The sequence below is a fragment of the Octopus sinensis genome, linkage group LG3 (assembly GCF_006345805.1).
Source record: "Octopus sinensis linkage group LG3, ASM634580v1, whole genome shotgun sequence".
In the NCBI taxonomy this organism is placed as follows: Eukaryota; Metazoa; Mollusca; class Cephalopoda; order Octopoda; family Octopodidae; genus Octopus; species Octopus sinensis.
The window spans coordinates 148767617-148785912 of record NC_042999.1 but is presented as its reverse complement, the minus strand read 5'-3'; the positions used below and the strand labels follow the sequence as shown (position 1 = coordinate 148785912).

At 36.8% G+C, this 18296-nt stretch overlaps 1 protein-coding gene across 2 annotated transcripts in view; it reads left to right on the top strand.

The window, feature by feature from the left end:
- LOC115209236 (tyrosine-protein kinase CSK) overlaps window positions 1-18296 on the top strand; it is a 344806-nt gene that overhangs the window by 52461 nt on the left and 274049 nt on the right. The gene's annotated exons all lie outside the window — the stretch shown is intronic.

Below are 18296 nucleotides of genomic sequence, written 5' to 3'. Positions count from 1 at the left end.
TTTACATAATTACAAATAAAAAAAGAGAAAGAAAATGAACTAAGGGTAATAACTCAAGTAGGCTAATGATATGACTCTAGATAAATGAATTATAGGGTGATGTACTGAATGATGTATGCAAAAATTTCTCAATTAATTGAAATCCCCCTCTTAGCTGGAGGGAAAATAAACCCAAATTAATGGTAATTGTTTGTATCTATTGAAAAGTAATTTCAAGAAATTCTCCTGTTGTCAGCTTTGACATTAATCCTGTGGGGTCAGTAAAATAAGTACAGGCATGGTTGTGAGGTAAGTAGCTTGCTTCCCAACCACATGGTTCTGGGTTCAGTTCCACTGCATGGCACCTTGAGCAAGTGTCTTCTACTATAGCTTAGACCCAACCAAAGCCTTATGAGTGGATTTGGTAGATGGAAACTGAAAGAAGCCTGTCATGTATATATATATATATATATAATAATATAATAAATTAATAAAATATATGCATATACACATACATATATGTACATACTTACATCTACATGTATATATACATGCATATATATATATATATATATATATATATAATATATATATATATATATGAGTACAGGACACCACAAATAAACGTAGAACACAACGAGAGACGAAAACAAAATCAAACAAGGAAACGGACTTTTTTTTAACAACGAAAAAACAAGGAAACGGACTTTTTTTAAACAACGCAAAAACAGAGTACAGGACAAACAATACAAGGAAAATTCCCCTTCATCAGCTGCCCCTGGTTCGACTCAATGCATGTTTCGAAGGTAAGGGCAGAATACAGCCAGGCCGAAGCAGTCCTTCCTGCAAAAGGAATTAAATAAATTTCTTTTTCAGAGGAGTAAAACAAGTGACAAAAACAGGATGTAAAAGCAATACAAATGAAGAAAAAACAATACAAATGAAGAAAAAACAGTACAAATAAAGAAACAGGACAGGGAACCAACAATAAGGGCTTTTTTTGCCTGGACGGTGGAAAAATTAGTTAGAACGCATGTGAAAAATCGGCTTACGAAGGACAGAAGTCGATCTATACTTGTTGAAGCACGAAGCTGAAAGAAAGTTTTAGCAGCCCTCTGGTCAGGAGGAGGAGAGAGAGGGAGAGGGGAAAAGAAACCAGAAAGGGTGAAAAATAAGAAGGAGAGAGACAAAGAGAGGAAGACAGACAGGCAGGGAGGAAAGGTCAAAGAGTGCGCGTCATGATTATTCAAATAAAAACTTACTTGGAGAAGAGAAATAACACGTGCGTGTGCGTTCGGTCATATATATATGTATGTATATATTTGTGTGTGTCTTTCTGTCTGTGTTTGTCCACCACCCCCATCATTGCTTGACAACTGATGTTGGTGTGTTTATGTCCCTGAAACTTAGTGGTTTGGCAAAAAAAGATCAATAAATGCTAGGCTTACAAAGAATAAGTCCTGGGGTCGATTTCTTTGACTAAAGGCGGTGCTCCAGCATGGCCACAGTCAAATGACTGAAATGTGTAAAAGTGCAGGTCAAGTATTGGTGTTAATATAATTGATTATACCAATCTCGTAAATTCGAGCCCTTGTGCCTATGAAAATCAATTATATTCCAAATAATTGCCATTCTTCATCTGTAAACATTCTTTCTATTCTGATGTACTTCACAAAACTCACACAGTTGCAGTGTCAGCTTCAATTAATAGTGTTGGAATAGTATACATAGCGCCAGTAGTTTTCAAACAACAAACAAAGTAATAATACGTTTGTGGTCAATATGATAGTTTCTTATATTTCGTTATAAGTACAGTATTATTATTATTGGATCATTTATCATATCTCGGTCATCTGATTTTTAACTTTGTATTGTTCTAAGAATTAAAATATTTGATATGGCAGAGATTCAAATGATAGAAGACCTTGGCTTGCTGCAACATTAACAACTCAGCTACAAAATCCCCCCTCCTTTTTTTTTTTGTATAGGATATTGAGCAGATTGGTACAATTTCGAGACATGTTACTATAGATCAGAAATGACAGTTAAATTTTAGGCAACTGTCACATTTGTGTAACTGATTTATTTGTAGAACGTGAGTGTTCACTTTCCCATAGCATTATGCTACTTGAAAACAACAGTAGAAGCATGCAGATACTTAAATGATGAGATCACTGCTGTATTTTCAGTCAATTTGCAATAGAAAAATTCTCTTTCCGATGTGTACTACTCCTCTCTATAGGATATTCTCCATGAAATAAGGTCCCTGTACAGTCATTATCTGTGCTAGTTAAATATATCATCTCCCTAATCTCTTACAACACTTATACTAATTCTATTTTGATCTGCAGTAGTTATTCATCTCATCTAATTTGTTTCTTTTATTATTATTATTGCTATCTTTATTTTCTTTTGGATAAATCACTTTTTTTCATTATTTTCTTTGATCTTACAACCTCCGTTCTTGCCCCATTCCTAGACCCTATACAAATCAAACTGTAAACTGTGGCAGTGTTAGTTCTTAATAAGTTTTGGACTTGATTAAGCAGGGTTTATTATCGGCTGGAATCCAATATAAAGATCAGACTATTCAACATTAATACTAGTTTCGTCTTAACACTCTTGTACATGGCAGTGTGCGGCTCCCACAATTTCATTGACATGTAAATTTATGTGGAAACATCTAGGTCTGAACATGTGAGTGTGTGTATGTATGTGTGTGTGTGTGTATGTATGTATGTGTGTGTGCGTGTAGGTGTGTATGTGTGTGTGCATGTGTGTATAGATGTGTATGTGTGTGCTCGTGTGTGTAGATGTGTGTATGTGTGTGTGTGTGCTCATGTGTGTGTGTAGATGTGTGTATGTGTGTGTGTGTGCTTGTGTGTGTAGATGTGTATATGTGTGTGTGCATGTGTGTGTAGATGTGTATATGTGTGTGTGCATGTGCATGTGTGTAGATGTGTGTATGTGTGTGCGTGCGCATGTGCATGTGTGTAGATGTGTGTATGTGTACATTTGTTTATATATGTGTTTATATATGTGTATGTGTATATATATATGTGTGTATGTGTACATGTGTTTATATATATGTGTGTGTTTGTGTAGATGTATGTGTGTGTGTGTGTATATATGTGTGTGTGTGTGTGTGTGTGTGTTTAGGTCTACTTGTACATTTCATGTTGCCCAGCATCTTTTTAACTCACTACTATCAGGATTTATAGATTTTAGGGTCATATTCTACTAATTTTACACGAGATTTTTCATGCCAGCTCATAGTAATAGATCACACACTGGCGGTGGGAAGAAGTCTTAAATTCCTTATTACTTTTTCTGGTCATATACAGTAGAATCAATACAGTATTTTGAAATGGAAGATAACAGTTCATGTTTCCATTCTGATGTACAATTACAAGACATGTAAGGAATTACAGCTGAGCAGCACCATCCATAATACCATCAACTGAGGAACACTGAGTCTGTGGTCAACATGCTAAATATCTACTAGGCTCAGCTCATGTATTTGTAGTAATAAATGAGTACAATGTTTAGTTGTGGATTAGTGCTGTAAAGAGAATGAACGCTATAAGTAACAAAAGGTTTGTGTTTGAATCAGAAGATAGAAAAAAGTTATTCTCAAACCTGAGTCCCTCATCTTTTTTGGCCTTTTTTGCTGTTGGATCTAGACCCTAGAATTTACAATAGATTATGATTGTACCTTTTTAACACTTTAGCATTTAGATTACTCTGAAAATGTAAAGCTTGTTTATTCACATTGCTTTCAATTAATCATGTATTATCTCGGCTTTGAGATTTTGATGATGATATTGTATATTTCTAGAATGATATTGTAGGGTAAGTGTGAGAGGCTGGATCTGGCCAGTTTGAGCATAAGACAAGTAGAATGTTTGGGTCGAGTATAGTTTTTAAACATTTTAAAACATTTAAGTTCATCATCATCATTGTTTAACATCTGTTTTCCATGCTAGCATGAGTTGGACGGTTCGACCAGGTCTGGGAAGCCTGGAGGCTGCACCAAGCTCCAGTCTGATCTTGCAGTGTTTCTACAACTGGATGCCCTTCCTAATGCCAACCACTCTGTGAGTGTAGTTGGCGCTTTTTATGTGCCACCAGCACAGGTGCCAGGGGAGGCTGGAAACGGTCACGATCGGTTGGTGCTTTTTATGTGCAGGCATCCAACTACAATTTCCATTTGATTGTATGCTTAAAATATTCTGATACCAACATACCAATACTTTTTTATTGGTATGATGATATCTTTTTCTTTATCAACTCTCAATTAATCTAATTGGGTTCAGATTAATAAAGCAATTCAAATTATCTGGGTTTCAGTCTTATCTAAAATCCTGGGTATAAAAGCAGAGTGAAGTAGATGGCATGTTCTACTTAGTAAATTAGTCAGAAGAGGAGCAGTGTCCATGACCTTTGCAGACCTAAATAATTTTTTAAGGACCCATACTTAGATTTGGCTTCCTGGCATTAAATGATCAACTGATAAATGTCATCATTATCATCATTGTTTTTGCAATCACTTTTTCCATGCTTGCATCGGTCAGATGGAATTTGTTGTGGCAGGTTTTCTATGACTGTTGCCAACCTTCACTTGTTTCAAAGCAAGATTCTATTTCTCCTTGGCCAGACATGTTTTCCATGGGAAATTTGGAATGACTGCCACTGCTTGTATGACAGTATGTCAGTGACATTCGTTTACAGCTATCACATGAGGTCAAGACAAGGAGGCACAAATACACATATGCACATGACAGGCTTTTCCAGGTTTTACTTACAAAATCCATTGACAAAACTTCAGTTGACCTATGGCTTTAGTAGAAGACACTTGCCCAAGGTACCAAACAGTGGGACTGAACCCAAAACTATGTGGTTAGGAAGCAACCTTCTTAATCACAGAGTTATGCTTGATATCCTCAATGGATAATCAGGACATCAGCTATTTCAGAAGGTTTGGAACTTATTCTTAACAGCTAAATGAACTTTAATACTTTGAATTAAGAGCATTTACCAAATGCATAACTAAATATATCTACAATGGATTTAGACATAAGACTTGGTTTTCCAATACCTTAATAACTTTGCTGTTTCACTACTTTTGTGTATGATTTACTGCAGATTATTAGATATATATATATGACTTGGATTGCGACTATATTAGCTGCTATAATCTTTCTTGGAATATGGCCATTACTGTCAAAATTCTTCATGCCAGTCATATTAACACAACAGTAGAGACTCTCAATTTTTTTTTTTACTTGGTTTTATTGTTGTTTAGCCCCAGGTTAGTATTGATCCAGTAGCCCTATGATAAAATATGTTTCAGTTATGAGCATTCCATATTTTTAATTTCCAAACAGTATATTCATCCAAAAACTACATTAACTAATGTGTCCTTCCTTCCTTTTCCGCCTCAAGAAATAATGGGTCACTCATCCTGCTAAAGGTAGCAGCCAAATCTCTCTCTCTCTTTGAGAAAGATTTGGTTGCTGTCTTTAGCAGGATAAGTGACTGCATAGATGCTGTTTATCATTAAATTACATTCTCAAGAACACAATTTAATGGGAGAGAGAAGAGAGGGAAAGAAAGAGAAAATATTTATGCTCTTAAGACCTTGTATGGTTTTATGTGTTGAGCAGGTGAGAGTTAAATATATTGTATTTTAGAATACCTGTCTTTGGCAGATAAAAATATTACCCAGGTTTTGTATCTCTTTCTAATAGTTTACCTGAGGTATGTAAAATTAAATACACTATAATGATTGAAGTGCCTGCAACAGATTTGAACTCAAGATCTTTGTGTTAGGAGGTAAATGTATCTGTTCCAACATTAGATAGATACACCAAGTTAACACATGATGTCATTTTAAGAAATTTTTTTTGTTAAAATCACTTGTAAAAAAATTATAATACCCATTGGGTATTGTGCATTATGAAAAGAAAAGAAAAAAATCCTAGACATCTTTCTTTAAATGAGTTTTTCTATTTATTGAAGTTTCTGCAGAAATATGGTAGAAAAAATAGTTTAGTTTCAATGAAAAGAATCAATTTTCTGCTAAATTTATTTGTGTGATAATAAACTCATAAAATTTTTTTGTGAATTTATTAGTGTGATAAATTCTGATTGAAAGCAAACAATAAGCATAAGAATTATTACTTGGTGTTTGTTTATTTAAAATGATTTTTTAAAAAAATGTTCTGAATATAACTGCAGTCTTAATAGTGGTATTTAATATTCTGTAGATTTTTGTAAACATCAAAGAAAGCAAAGTTTTTCTTTCTCTTTATCAAAATTTAAAATTAAAAAAAAAAAATTGATTTTATTCCTATTTTGATTTGGGACAAGTTGATGCAGGAAATTAAGAAAATATTAATCATTCTGAAATAGTGCATGTGAGTGAGTACTAGAAATGTACTGATTCTTAGAGCAAGCTCAATTAAAAATATGAGTTAAAAAACACACAAAAAAAGCTCTTGGGTACATTCTGGTAAATAGCATGCTATCTTTGAGAATTTGGTGTTTAATCATGCTGGAGAAGTATACTAAAACTCACACTGTAAATGAATAAATAAATAGATAAAATTTTTTAAATCACAGCTGTATAAGTATTTCCTGACTGAAATAACACTCTTCTCATGTATCAAGTTCAAGCATTTATTGATTAGAACATAATGTGTACTGTATTACCCAAATGCTGGTGTTATGAAGGACACCCAACTGAAATACCTCCAGTCAATTTATAAATGCTTTGTTACACTTAATATTGAACACATTCAATATCTCTCTCTCCCTCTCTCTCTCTGTCTCTCTGTATATTGTTGTTGGTAAAAACGAAAACACTCTAATACAGAACTTCACCTTTAGTTACATATGCTTCGATTCATTTCTCTGTAGTTCCCATAGTAACTGCTGTGGCAAGACAAACCTGTTATATTGATGTAAACATTGATAAAGGAATGTTGAATAAAAAATATTTTAAGTCTTCAATCTTATTTATATAGTTTGTTGTATTTAGTAAGAAGTAAAGTCAAAGTTCTGGCAGAATGGTTAGCATGCCAGGCAAAATGCTTAGTGACATTTCTTTCAGCTTTACATTCTGTGTTCAAATGCCTCCATGGTTGACTTTGCCTTTCATCCTTTTGGTGGGGGCCAATAAAATAGAGTACCAGTCAAGTACTGGGGTTGATGTAATCAATTTGCATCCCACCCCTAAAAATTTGAAAAATTACCAAAATGTGAAATCACTATTTGAAGTATCATGGATTGGCAGCATGGCTAGAATGTCTGTAAAAATGCCTTGCAGTATTTGTTTTGATTCTTTATGTTCTGAGTTCACGTCCCACTTAGGTCAACTTGGCCTGCTGTCCTTTTGAGTTTTGAGAGGAGGAAAGATTGGTTGATTATATCAACACAGTACTTGAAGAAGTAGTTGATAGCTTTTGTTACCTAGGAGATATAATTATCAAGAGAGGTAGTTGCTCTGAAAGGATTGCAACCACAGTGAGAACTGGATGGAGAAAGTTCAGTGAACTACCACCACTGCTAACTGCTGTTAGGTCTTTTTCCTAAGTGTGAAGGGCAGACTGTATGATGCTTGTGTTAAAACAGCAATGCTGTAGAGTAATGAGCAGTGAGCTGGCAGAAATGTTAGCATGCTGGGTGAAATGCTTAGTGGTATTTCGTCTGTCTTTACGTTTGAGTTCAACCGCTGAGGTCGACTTTGCCTTTCATCTTTCCAGGGTCGATAAATCAAGTACCATTTGTGTACTGGGATCGATCTAATCGACTGGCCACCTCCCAAAAAATTTTGGGCCTTGTGCCTAGAGGAGAAAAGAATAATAATGATAATAATTATGGTGAATTGGCAGAACTGTTAATGACAAACAAAATGATTGCAATATTTGTTTTGGTTTCTATGTTCAGAGTTCAGATCTCCAGGGTCAATTAAGATAAAGTACTAGTCATGTACTTGGACACCAAATTCCTTGCTCCAGATATAGATTCAGTATGAATTCTATACCGTTGTAGCTAGAACGTTATCAAAATTGTAATCTTATAGATTAATCACAATTTTACGTTCTATGAATTTATTTTTCAGTGTTCTAATTATCAAGGTAGAACTGTTTCCTTTACTTTCTAAAAGATTAAGTATTACTCTTTTCGGTCGTTTGACTGTGGCCATGCTGGAGCACTGCCTTTAGTCGAACAAATCGACCCCAGGACTTATTCTTTGTAAGCCTAATACTTATTCTGTTGGTCTCTTTTGTTGAACCACTGAGCTACAGGGATGTAAACACACTAGTCTCGGTTATCAAGTGATGGTGGGAGGACAAACACAGACACACAAACATAGACACATGTATATGTATACGATGGGCTTCTTTCATTTTCTGTCTACCAAATCCACTCACAAGGTTTTGGTCACCCCGAGGCTATAGTAGAAGATGCCCAAGGTGCAACACAGTGAGACTGAACCTGGAACCATGTTGTTGGTAAGTAAGCAACTTACTACACAGCCACATCTTGGCTATAAGTGTAAACATGGCTGTGTGGTTAAGGAGTTTGCTTTGCAACCATGTGAATTTGAGTTCAGTCCCACTGTGTGACTTCTTAGGTGAGTGTCTTTTACTGCAGCCTTAGGCTTCCATGTACCTCCTGGGTGAATTTGGTAGATGGAAACTGTGTGGGAGCCCATCACATGTATATATCTGTATGTATGTGAATGTCCTTTTCTCCCACTGCTTGGCAGCTGGTGTTGGTTTGTTTACATTCTCATAACTTAGCAGTTTCGACAGAAGAAACTGGAGTTGATTTGCTTGACTAAGCTTGTCAAGATAATGTCCTGCATAACTGAAAGAAGTAAAAGCTATGTCATTATCATTTATAAGCTAAATAAGGTGGTGAGCTGGCAGAGGTATTACCAGATCAGGAAAAATGGTTAGTGACATTTCTTCTGACTTTACATCTGAGTTCAAAAATGCTACTGGGTCGACTTTGCCTTTCATTCTTTCAGGGTCAATAAAATAACAGTTGAACATGTTATCGCCTTATCCCCTCCCTAGGATTGCTGGCCTTGTGCCAAAATTTGAAACCATTTATAAGCTAAACATTCACTCTCGAATAAACCATTATTTATAAGCTAAACATTTACTCCCCTCTTTTGGGAATTTCCAGTATTAACCATAGCCAATATTTGTTTCCGTCGTTGCATGTCTTGTTGTAGGAATGGACTTCAATGAAAGAAAGCTGATATAGTTTTAAGGTGGGAAAGTTAAAATCAATGCAAATAAACTTCTGTGATGAAGTGGATAGGGAAAACTCTGAGTTTGTCTTTAGTCATTGTTATTTGCTTGCAGTTGTTTTATATACGCCTACACAAGTAACTGGAAGAGTTCTTAGGTATCATTGGAAGTACAACAGGCAACCAAGCAACAGTAATATTGATTTTTGCAGGAGAGAAATGTGTGTAATTGATTACCCAGTATATTATTGTATTGGCATTATTTTGTCTAACGAACAAAGTGGTGAGCTGGCAGAATTGTTCATATCCCAGACAAAATGCTTAGCAGAAATTCCTCTGTCTCTGCTCTGACTCTGAGTTCAAATTTCACTAAGGTTGACTTTACCTTTCGTCCTTTCAGGATTAATAAATTAAGCACCAATCAAGTATTGGGGTCAATGAAATCAACTGGCCTCCTTCCACCAAATTTCAGGTAGAGGCACATGGCCTAGTGGTTAGAGAGTGGACTCGTGGTCGAGGGATCATGGGTCCGAATCTCAGACTGGGTGATGTGTGTGTTTATGAGCGAAACACCTAAGCTCCATGCGGCTCCGGCAGAAGGTAATGGTGAACCTCTGCTGACTCTTTCACCACAACTTTCTCTCACTCATTCCTCCTGCATATTGCAGCTCACCTGCGATGGACCAGCATCCCATCCAGGTGGGGAACCTATACGCCAAAGAAACCAGGAAACTGGTCCTTATGAGCCAGGCATGGCTCAAGAAGGAACAAACCAAATTTCAGGCTTTGTGCCTATAGTAGAAAGAGTCACTTTGTCTATCAACTAAATGGTGAGCTGGCAGAATTGTTAGTGTCAGACAAAATGCTTACTGGCATTTCTTCCAAACTCATTACATTCTGAGTTCAAATCCCTCTGAGGTTGAGTTTGCCTTTCATCCTTTCAAGGTTATTAAAATAAGTACCAGTTTAGCACTGAGGGTGATGTAATTGACTACCCCTACCCTCCTCCCTCAAAATTGCTCTTCCTCGTGCCAGTGTTTGAAAGACTTATTTTGTCTGCCAACCTCTGAAGAGATGAAAGGTATAAACAAGCTTGGAGAAATTCGAATTAGAACTGTGACTCAAGAATGAAGAACTAAATACTGTATTGGATTTCGTCTGGCACACTTTCTGTCATTGAAAGAGAGTCCTTGCCTGTCTGTCTGTCCTTGGTGACCGTGTCCTTACTCTTTAATCATGCTGTGAATAGTGTGGTTGTACCAAACCTCTTTGTTATATACACACACACACACCATTGTTTGTTGTCCAGTGGTGATGTGCAATCAGGTTTTATTATAGAAATTACTCTTTCTCTTCAGGGTTCTTCCTCTCACTTCTCTACCAGGGTTTAGATATTTATTGCAGTGTCATTCTGCCAAAATCTTGTCCTAATACCAAAGAGGTGGTGCAGGTAGTGGAGTGGTGAGGGGGGTCAGATAAAGGAAATTAACTACTTCCTGCCAAGGTATTGTGGTTGGTGGCAGTATTGATAAGTTGTTGGCTTTGTTGTTGCTGTTATTTCTCCAAATGCTGCTGCTGTTGTTGTTGTTGTTGGCAGTGTTGATATAGTTGTGGTTGATTTTTATTCATGTTGTTATTGTTGCTGTTGTTACTTCTATTAGTGCTGTTGTTCTTGTCTTTGTATGTGTGTGTGTTCTGTGCTGTTGTTGGTGTTTTTGTAGTTGTGCTGGTGATGGTCTGAAATAGATTGCAGATCAATAGAGGATAATCACATGGAGATCAAAAATAGATTCCTTTACATAGTAACAAGGTATTTTAAATTGATGCACCAGAATACAAAAAAAGAAGAAAACGTTACCTGAATAACTACTGCGTGTATATAGAAATACATACACATCTATTTATTTATCTATCTGTCTGTCTGTCTCTCTCTTTCTCTTTCTCTCTCCCTCCCTCCCTCCCCCCCTCTCTCTCTCTCTCTATCTATCTGTCTATCATATATATATATATACATACATACACGCGTATACAAGCACTCGTGCACATACCACACATACATATATACCTCTGTCTGTGTACTATGGTTGCTTTGTTCTGGTTGTGAAAAGCAAGCAAAAATATATGAATAAGAAATGAGTCCCCGTGTTCCATATTCTCACACTATGAACTTATGATTTCTATTCTCAAATGAGTATAAGTAATGTATTAGTTTTTCCAGCGGAAATGGTTTCTTTGTAAAGGATTTAAAACCACCACCAGATCAAATAAAAAGAGGTTGGAATGTGTCATGCTTTGAAATCAATGTCACCTATATATCTTATTTGAAGTCTGTATCTACCTGACATTCGTGGACTGTGAAAAACATATACATATGCGGTAGTGCTGGAGAACCTACCTACACACACACTCACCTACAAATACATACATACATACACAGATACATACATACTCGCATAGGCATAGATAGGCAGTTGCCATATTTTTCCATGCAAACCATCTCTAGAGCACGTGGTATTACTTAACCATGTTGTTATGTAATATCTAGTGATACTCAGTGCAAAATTAATCGGTAGGATCAACTGAAATAGTTTTATGAATATGCACACACACATGCATTATTTATACACATGCTTTTTACGTGCCACCAGCATGAGGGCCAATATATATCGTATCAGGACAATTTCCCCCTTTGGTTAATTACCCCCTCTCCAATATATTAAGAAGTTTTAAATCATCATCTGTTGTCCTCAGGGGTAATTGTCCTTGTGTGTATGTGGGTTATTGTCCAAGTGGGGTAAATGTCCGAGACTCGTATAGATATTGGCTCCTGTGCCGGTGGCATATAAAAAGCACCATTCAAGCATGGCCGATGCCAGTGCTGCCTGAATGGCACTTCTGCAGGTGGTACATAAAAAGCACCCACTACACTCTCAGAGTGGTTGGCATTAGGAAGGACTTCCAGCTGTAGAAACCTTATCAGATTGGAGCCTGGTGCAGCCTCCTGGCTTGCCAGTCCTCAGTCAAACCATCCAACCTATGCCAGCATGGAAAGTGGACATTAAATGATGATGATGATGATATATATATCATCATCATCATCATCATCATATATATATGTATGTATGCAATGAGCTTCCACAGAGTTTCTGTCTACCAAATTCACTCGCCAAGGCATTGGTCAGTCTGGGATTACAGTTGAAAACATTGGCCCAAAGTGCTGTGCAGTGGGACTGAACCCAAAATCATGTGGTTGCAAAGTGAGCTTCTTAACCACACAGTCATTACTTCACCTATGATGATGATATTTGTCATTTTGTAAATCAACAATTACATTTTCTAATGTATGCTTCAAGTGTGATTTGTAGGAGATTCAACTGCTTTTTCTCATAACATTACATGGCCATATAGAGATACATTTGTGGCATATCTTATATATTGTTGTCTGTGGGTAAAGCCAAGTTAATAACTTATGCTGGAATGGGAACTCAGATACAAGTAGCTCAGGTGCTGATCCTGTGATTGTTCTTATGTAGGTCAATTATGTAAAATAATTACTCAGAATTATATTTAGATAAAGCTAATTCATTGCTTCTTCAAACATGCTTTTGTGACTGTCACACCCTAGATATCTTCAACAAGGATGTTTGTTCATTTTCTAGATGGATCAATTATTAGAGTAATCTACTTCCTTTTTGTCTCTACAAATTTCTTTCCCACTACCAACTAACTGGAACAATTTAAATAAATGATATCAGAAAATATGATGCAAATTCATTTCAAATTGAAGCTTACATCTAACATTGTGTGTGTGTGTGTGTGTTCAGATCGTGTTGTTTTTTTTCTTTTTGTTGAATTTGCCTATATATATATATATATATATCATCGTTTAACGTCCGATTTCCATGCTAGCATGGGTTGGACAGTTCAACTGGGGTCTGGGAAGCCCGAAGGCTGCACCAGGCCCAGTCAGATCTGGCAATGTTTCTACAGCTGGATGCCCTTCCTAACTGTAGAAACACTGCCAGATCTGACTGGGCCTGGTGCAGCCTTCAGGCTTCCCAGACCCCAGTTGAACCGTCCAACCCATGCTAGTATATATAATATATATATATCATCATCATCATCGTTTAACGTCTGTTTTCCATGCTGGCATGGGTTGGATGGTTCGACTGGGGTCTTGTAAGCTAGGATGCTGCACCAGGCTCCAATCTGATCTGGCAGTGTTTCTACAGCTGTATGCCCTTCCTAACACCATGATGACTTGTCTGTACAAGTGCCTGGGATCTGCTGCAGCAAAAGAGCATAAATAGCTCATGCCTTCTTGCAGATTATAGCCTCCGTCGTGGTATCCTCCTGTTACCTGCTTCTCCATCAACCTCACCATCAGTAACTTCTCCATATTTTCATGTATAGAAATTATTTTAACGCCTTTGGCTGGTGTTATAGGACTTTATTGACTCCTTCTACTTCAGTATGGTGCAGATCGCAGAAGTGCTATGCTCGTACTGCTTCGCCATGTCAACTACATGCACACCTTGGTCATGTTTTTCAGTAATTTCTTTCTTTATTTCAATGCATATCATTCGCTTCTTCTCCCCACTGTCCTTTGCATTCACTTTCTTTGGACCTGGGGTTGGAAAAACAAAGTTTTGCAAAATAACTGCAAGCACAACACTGATGCTTCTTTAGCCTACGACGACTAATCAAGCACTAATGATCTTCACATTTGCTAATGCGCAAGTCTGTCTAGCTATCAATCTACTCATGATCTTTGCACTTGCTAATGTGCACGTCTGTCTAGCTATTGAGAGAGACATGGGATGCTGGACAGATGGTATGGCATTCACTGTGGTGTTCACTACACTGACTAGCGGTGGGGTGTCTGAAACTAGCTTGTAACACAAAGTTTAGCTTGCAACTCAAAGCAAAAAAAAAATGGCCATGAGATGGCTTGTATCTTGAAAAACTCATTAGTTGGGACACTCATAAGTCAAGGTACTACTTTAACATCTGCTTTCCATGCTGGCATAGATTGGATGGTTTGACTGAGGACTGGCAAGCCAGAGGCTGTACCATTCCAACCTGATCTGGCAGAGTTTCTACAGCTGGATGCCCTTCCTAATGCCAATCCTCTAAGAGTGTAGTGGATGATTTTTACATACCACTGGCACGAGGGATAGTCTGGCAGTACTGGCATTCACCACGCTCAAATGGTGCTTTTTACATGCCACTGGCAGAGGAGCCAGTCAGGTGGCAGTGGCAATGACATATGTATGTATGTATATATCTGTGTGTGTGTGTGTGTATGCATAAACATACACACTTATATATATATATATACACTAGGCTACATGCCTTCTCTCTCTGTATACACATGCACACACACACACACACGCACACACACATAATGTATGTGTGTATACACACACACATGCATATGTTTTTATAGCATGTGTTATCAAAACAAAATATTTTTCACAAGCTATAAAGGAAGGTGCTCCAGTAGTTTGAATGCAATAGGATATTCCTTGAGGGCAACAATAATCTTACACTATTTATTGAAATACTTTCCTTGACAAAGGCAAATATTTGAAATATTATTTTCTCACTTTGTTTTGAAAGGAAAAAAAAAGTATTGCTTCACAAGTGAAATTTGGATTCTTTTATGGAACATTGCATTTTTTTTCTATATTATTTGTTTTCCTTTTCATGTTGTCACTGTTGTGTCAACTCATATCAACCCTGATCCATCAAACCTATTTTCTTTCCTTTTTTTTTTATATTTATTTGATTATACATTGTTGTATTTGATGCTGTTTGTTGTTGTCTAGCTTGAGGTCAATTCTGCTGAAGCAGGTGTTCCAGCTGTGACTAATCCATCTAATTTTTTTGTTCCTTTCCTACAACCAGACTTACTAATATATAGGACTATATTACCAAGTGTATGCTTTTCCTTTTAAAGATTGCATGGTGTGATTCAAGGTTGATTTAGGTTGGTATTTCTTACAGGTCATAATTTCTTTGATGCCTGCTGATAAATCTTATGTTGAATGCTATTAGGAGAATCTTAGATGGCTTTAGGTAAACTCTTGTAATGATATCCTTTTCCCATTCATTTGCCCAATGTGCCATGCAGTGGAACTGAACCCAAAACCATGTCCCCAACTACTATATTTTAACATGTATAAGGAACCCTTTTCGTCAAAAATTAGGTTAAAGAAATACGGAAGTTTCTTACACATGGCTAGTATTATAATCCCTTACAAAACTTTTTTTTCCAAATTCTAAGCCCCCAAAATTAGGGGTTCTTTACATATGTTAAAATATGGTAATTTGTCTTGTGAGAATTAGAAAAGAGAAGAAAAAAACATAAAAAACAAGTCAATAGAATGAGGTATGGTTTGGCGGATGGGGATGGAAGAAAAATTGAAAAGGGTCTTTCAAAGTACCATATTTTAACATATATAAGTAACCCTTTTTTTTGTTTAAAATTAGGTTAAAAAAATATGGGTATTTCTTATACATGGATAGTATTATAATCCAATCAAAACCTTTTTTCCAAATTTTAAGACCCCAAAATTAGGGGTTTCCTTATACACGAGGGTTCTGTATACAAGTTAAAATACAGTATATATTTTCAGGTTCAGTCCGACTGCATGACACCTTTGGCAAGTATCTTTTGCTATAATTCCTAGCCAACCAAAACCCTGTGAGTAGATGTGGTAAATGGAAACTGAAAGAAGCCTATAAGATACATGTTTGTGTGTGTATGTATGTGTGTGTGTTCTTGATATTATGTGATAGTTGTAAAATGACTGTCACCATCATACAGATGATTTCTTTCATTTCTAATCTTAAGTGGAAACATTTCCAGCCATGGGAAAATATTGTTTGGAAACAGGTGAGAGTTGACAGCAGGAAGAGTGTCTAGCTACAGAAAATCTACTTCAGCAGGTCTCACCTTTTGCAAGCATGGAAAAGCCAATCTTAAAATGATGATGATGAAGTTGATGGTACATAAGATGTAATACGAAATAATTTTTTGGTTACATGCTATAAATTCAACCTGGAACTTAGTTAAAATCCTTATACAACAAGCTGAGAATGAGCTGAGAGTCAAGTGGACAGACACCTTCTTACATAGCATTTAATCTTAGGAACCTGTCTTCTTGACAGGAAATTGAAGACTTCAAGTAACACTACCTTGCTGCTCTGGTTTGCATGTGACCCAGTTTTCTCATTTCTATTTCTCCACTGGTATGTGGACAATTTTGACTGGGAGGCTTGTTATTTGTTAATTTCCAGAATGAAAAAAACGAAAAGAAAAATAATTATGAAAATAAAAATGCAACAAAAATAAGCAATTACATCTTTCCTGATATGCAATTTTCTCTTTGTATGTTGAATTTTTTTTTACTTGTTTTAGTCATTAGATTGCAGCCATGCTGGGGCACAACCTTGGAGAATTGACTCCAGTACTTTCTCGGTTGGCTCTTTTGCTGAGCTACTATTGTTATGGGAATGTAAACACACCAACACCGGTTGTCAACCAAGCAGTGGTGATTGACACACACACTGCTTGAATGAGATATACCCCCCCCCCCACACACACACTCATGACTAGCTTCTTTCACCTTCTGCTTACCAAATCCACTCACAAGGCTTTGGTTGGCCTGAGGCTATAGTAGAAGACACTTGCCCAAGGTGCCCAAGAACTGGAGAAAGCACTTTCTCTCTCTTTTTTTGTATTGCTCTATCAGGGTACTCTAAGGTTGCATTGGTGGTGAAACAGGGTGAATGTAGTTGGAGGGCCTTTCATGTTGTTACTTATTTAATGTTTTCTATTTATTAATTTATTGTATTGTTATCTCACCTTTTTCTTGGCATTTTGTCTTTATCACATTATCATCATTATTATTATTATGAAGGCAGTGAGCTGGCAGAATCGTTAGCACGCTGGGTGAAATGCTTAGCAGTATTTTGCATGTCGCTATGTTCTGAGTTCAAACCTCAGTACCAGACCAGGATTCTGGATTATTTTTCCTGCTTTTTTTTTTACTTAATTTTTGAGAGCAGGTGGGTTCATTTTTAGTATTCTCATTTGTAAGAGCAGTCGAGTTTATTTCAGATATTCTCATTTAAAAAAATCATCTCTGGCTAATTGTTGAGAGGACGTTGGTGTTGCCTTGGTGGAGGTTTGCGCTCTCTGAGTGCTCTTGTTATTATTATTATTATTCAAGGTGGCAAGCTGGCAGAATTGTTAGCATGCTGAATGAAATGCTTAGCAGTATTTCATCCATTGTTGTGTTCTGAGTTCAAATTCCGCCGAGGTTGACTTTGCCTTTCATCCTTTTGGGGGTCGATAAATTAAGTACCAGGGAAACACTGGGGCTGATGTAATTGACTAGTCCTCTACTCCAAAATTTCAGGCCTTGTGCCTTTAGTAGAAACGATTATTATTATTATTATTATTATTTGAGCGAGGTTGTTGCTAGTGCCGCTGGACTGGCTCTTGTGCAGGTGGCACATAAAAAATACCATTCGAGCATGGGCATTGCCAGTACCATCTGACTAGCCCTCATGCCAGTGGCACGTAAAAGCACTCACTACTCTCTTGGAGTGGTTGGCGTTAAGAAGGGCATCCAGCTGTAGAAACTCTGCCAGATCAGATTGGAGCCTGGTGCAGCCCTCTGGTTCGCCAGTCCTCAGTCAAATTGTCCAACCTGTGCCAGAATGGAAAGCAGACGTTAAACGATTATTATTATTATTAATAATAATAATAATAATAGTTTATATTATTTTATGCCAAAAAATTATTGAAATATTTTTATATTAAGAGAATAATTTTCAGTAATCTGAGATGTTCAATATTAAAAAAGATTTTTCTCGCCAAGATTTAGTTTTTAAGCAATCCCACTGTTTGACTTCTTTTCAACATTCTCTCAGTTTCAATATACAATTCCATTTGTATCTATTTACTCAAAGTCAGTTATCGCTAGATATTCTGACCAGGGTGATAAGATGGCCCATGGAGTGTAATGTTGCAACA